At 35.9% G+C, this 4,778-nt stretch overlaps 1 long non-coding RNA gene across 1 annotated transcript; it reads left to right on the top strand.

Moving 5' to 3' along the window:
* Window positions 1-1,987: 1,987 nt before the first annotated feature.
* LOC144287462 (uncharacterized) lies at window positions 1,988-3,849 on the top strand. Its single transcript, XR_013355255.1, has 2 exons — window positions 1,988-2,103; window positions 3,535-3,849. It is a non-coding gene; the product is annotated as an uncharacterized LOC144287462 (long non-coding RNA).
* Window positions 3,850-4,778: the final 929 nt, after the last annotated feature.

Raw genomic sequence — 4,778 nt, 5'->3', positions numbered from 1 at the left:
TTTAGTGCTGCTTTCAGCCCAGAGTGTGATCCTGGGGACCTGGGATCAAGTCCCACGTCAGGCTCCCTGCACTGAGCCTGCTTCTCCCTCTGCCTGTGTCTCTGCCTCTCTCTATCTCCCTGTGTCTCTCATGAATAAATAAATAAAATCTTAAAAAAAAAAAAAATCTAAGTTGTTTTCATTCCACTTCATTGACTACAGGCCATGACAAAAAGTTAATGATGTAGTAATCTAATAATTACACATATTTTTGTTGTTTGTCATGCATTGACTTTCCATTGACTCAGTATTTTCCTAAAGTCATTATTTATATATGGGTGAAATAATTGAAATTGAAAGGAAATTCTATCAAAATCACTTGTGTCCCTTCTGTAAGATTTGCACAATTATTGGCAATAGAATTCTTTACTACTCCATCTTACTCACCTACTCTTCCATCCCTACGGCTAGTAAATCACTTGAACATTATACTTTAATTTTTAATCTTTTTTGGATAGAAATAAAGTAGAGCAAATAAACAGGTTTTCCTCTATTGGATGTAAAAGGATCCCTGTAGTTTTATTCCAGAGGTCTCTAAAGTAAGCTGTTATTTAGAGGTCACATTTTGTTCTCTCAAGATTGTTTCAGTTTTTAATGCAGAAGTTTTGTAGCTGTAGAAAGCTGCTCAATTATCGCAACTGAAAGATGTCTTTCCAAATTAGTTTCTAGAAGATAAGTAAGAAACAGGATGGAAAAGGATTCTTAGGCAATTATGAACAGGTAGCCATGAGTCTATAACAGCATATGCCAATCCACATTCCTTTCCACCTAAATCGTAATTCTTAAAGACATCAGTTCACACTGTATTTAGACAGTCTATACCTGGGTTATTCTTTTTTTTTTTTTTTTTTTTTTTTAATTTTTTATGATAGGCACACAGTGAGAGAGAGAGAGGCAGAGACACAGGCAGAGGGAGAAGCAGGCTCCATGCACCGGGAGCCCGACGTGGGATTCGATCCGGGGTCTCCAGGATCGTGCCCTGGGCCAAAGGCAGGCGCCAAACCTCTGCGCCACCCAGGGATCCCTACCTGGGTTATTTTTAATTAATTATTTTCTCTACTCCTCCCTTTATTTTAGAATCTAATTGTTAGTAATCTAATTAAGAAGCTTGGAACTCATCAGATTTTATTTGCTTTGTCATGCCAGTTTGAAAGGAAACGGGATAACTTTGCAAGAGGAGATTTGAAAACCAAATTTCTATCACAATCACATAAGTATTAAACACTGAGATGTCTAATTCTAAATTATTTTATTTTACAAAAGTGCCATTTCCCTAGTACATTGAAATATTGTTCTATGGTGCAAATATGAAAAGAAAGTACATTGGTGGGGCACCTGGGTGGCTCAGTCAATTAAGCCAAGGACTCTGGGTTTAGGTTCAGGTCCTTATCTCATGCATCTTGAGATTGAGCCCAGTGTGGGGCTCCAACCTCAGCAGGGAGTCTGCTTGAAGAGTCTCTCCCTTCACCCCTCCCCCCACTAGCACAAACGCACACTAAAATAAATAAATCTTATTTTTAAAAAGTACATTGCTTTGTTGTATATTTCCCATTATGATATTAAATAGTAAAGCAGGCATACAAAAAGCTTGAAATAAAAATTGTATATCAGAGTACCCACAAGTACACCCCTCTTTTAAAAATTAGAATACTGTGTTTTTTAGAGCTAGATCGATAGAAGTTAATATATATGTATATATTTATATGATAATTTACACACATACAGGCACAAATGTAATTTACATCTTCTGTAATTTCTTTTATATGGGGTAATTAATTGAATATTGAAAAAGATACATCAATAAGAGTGATAAGTAACAAAAAAAAATCCATGGACACTACCTTCCACTGCATAATCTGTTCCCTAAAATTATCTTAAAATATTTAGTAAAATCTATAAGTTCTTAATAATGAGATATGACTAAACATTCTCCCAACTAAAAGTTCTAGAACTTGTTCAATTCAGCACACTCCACTGGCTGCATTCCTAGAATTTTCCTCTATAATGTCCTCAATGCCTCATCTCATTTACTATACACATTCATCTGCAAGAAGATATCAATGGGTAGATAAGATTATGTTTCTTTTCTTTTCATTCCTTTTCAAATTCCAAGGAACAAGCTGAAATGTCAGTGACACTATTTCTGGTGGCATTAGAGATGTGTAAAAATGTGATATATGTTCTCTATTTCCTCAAGCAAATGAGCAACTACTATGACATTTTGTTCCTGGTTAGTTAAGCCTGAGTTTAAGGGGAAATGATTTAATAACAACATAACGTTTCCTGTATTCTGACTAGAGGATTCTAAGGACAAGTTGTCCATATATACTAATTCCAGTAACTTTTAAATAGCATTTATGTAAGCCAGTACTGCAGAAAAGAGTCTTAAATTTAAGTTTGACTTCTTATGCCATCTGGGACCAGATAAATTGGTTACAGATCAGTTTTAGAGCCATTTTTAATAAGACCAAATTGATTATTATGCAATGTTGTCAAAACCAGATATTGCTATTCATTGGGAAATATCAATTATCTATTTTTGCAGTTACAAATTCATATAGTTTTCCATTATTGAGATGAACTTCAGGTTACTAATTAGAATAGCACCCCACTAGTGAGTTTTGCTTTGTAATAGCACCCCACTAGTGAGTTTTGCTTTGTAAATTGGCAAAATTCATTTATCTTTGGAGAATATCCTCAATCTTTGGCCCAGAATATTCTATTTTTTTTTCTCCTCAATCTATCCTCACCTCAAAATCTGTCCATTATGCCTCTATCTACTTTTTTTTTTTTTTGCTCATCTCAACAGAGGTAATTAACTCCAATTGCTAGCCTAGAATGAGGAGGAAGTCAATGTTTTAGCTATACTCTCCTCAGCATTGTGTTTTACTCCTCCTTTCTCTTGTATTAAATTATTCTGTTCCCCTTGTAAAAACTCATTTGAATGGCATCCAAATGGGTCCATTTATGAGAGGGAATCAATATTCATATTGCTGAGATCTGCTCCATAATAAACCCGAAACACTTGCCCAATAATGGAGAGTAACTAAATTGATTTATAACACCTTTGTCATTGAATATCTCTTAGAATCTACTCCAAATGACTTCTAAACATCTTCCCCCCCATCATGTCAATAGTTCCTGGGAATTCTAATTTGAGATGTGGTGTAGGCATGCTGTCTGAAGTTAGAATCTGTTCTATTCTATGCATCCCTACAGGTCTCTTGGATCTGATCAAAATATAAAAGTGACACTTTCAAATCAAACAAAATTGTGCTCTTTAGTTATTCAGGAAATACTTCTCTGGTGATTACATAAAGCATTTATGAATAGGATTAGGCAAACAAGCCACAAGGGACAGTCATTTTATAAAGCGGTAGAGGCCATGTGTTTGCCTAGAATTATTTAAGCGTAGTGATAATACCTAATGCATTATCTGGGATGATTGTTCTTCAAAATCTTTCTTTCTTTGCTTCCATCTCCAACTCCTTTCAGGGCCCTGCCTGTTTGAAGAAGATTGCAAACTGCCAGAGTGACCTGAAGTGAAGTTATTAGAGAAAGACAGAAGAAAGACTCCCTTTTTCAGAACATTTTCTGTTCGCGGCATATTTTTAGTGCCTTCAGCCCTTTAAGATACCAGAGATGATTTCTTATCACAGTTCGCATTTTTTGCTTTGGGGAAATCACAATTTTAAGAGGTTACTTGGTCACCTGTTTTTTGGTTTACAGGCAGACTTGGGAGATATTACGGGTTTGGTTCCAGACCACCACAATAAAGCAAATATTGCAATAAAGAGAGTCAAAAAACTTTTTGGTTTCCCAGTGCATATAGAAGTTATTTTTACACTATACTGTAGTCTACTAAGTTTACAATAGCATTATGTCTAAGAAAACAATGTACATACCTTAATTTAAAAATACTTTATTGCTAAATAATGCTAACCATCATCTAAACTTTCAGTGAATTGTAATCACTGACCCCAGATCACCATAACAAAATATACAATAGTGGAAAAGTTTGAAATATTGCAAGAATTCCTAAAATGTGACAGAGACATAAAATGACCAAATGCTGTTGGAAAAATGGCACCAAGAGACTTACTGGAATCACAAACCTTCAATTTATAAAAATAAAAAAAATAAAAAAATAAAAAAGCAACATCTGTGAAGCATAACAAAGTGAAGCCCAGTAAGACAAGGTCTGCCTGTGCTATGTCTTTCTGACTTTTTCAGTTAGTAATGGAAAGCCTGAGTAAGAGCATCCATACCCAAATTCCCAAAATGCAACTGGCATGTTTGTAAGACACTTAGCTGTTGCACTTGCTCCTCTAGCACACTGCCTGTCAGGGTCTGTGCTGGAACTGCCAGCAGGCCCTTCTTCCAAACTGTGCATTACCTCCTCTAAAGAGTGAAAGCTAGTCATTCTCCTCCACTTGCCCAGCTAGTTTATGTAAGCAGAACACACACACACACACACACACACACACACACACACACACACAACTAGAGAATGGTCACATTGTGTCAGGGTAAGTTCAGAAAAAGGTTTCAATTAAAGTTAGCACAGCGGGAAACTGTATCAAACTGGTCCACCTGTGTGTCCAAAGTGCTTTGGTCAGAGTTCCCTACACCAAAATCTGTAGCCACATGATATATACAGACATCTCTTTATAAGCCTTCTGATAGATATTCATGTTTTAGCTACTTTATAGCTCACTGGATCCCTCATGCCCATGTAT

This window comes from Canis aureus, chromosome 17 (assembly GCF_053574225.1).
Source record: "Canis aureus isolate CA01 chromosome 17, VMU_Caureus_v.1.0, whole genome shotgun sequence".
NCBI classification, from domain to species: domain Eukaryota; kingdom Metazoa; phylum Chordata; class Mammalia; order Carnivora; family Canidae; genus Canis; species Canis aureus.
This window is presented reverse-complemented; position numbering and strand designations above follow the sequence as displayed.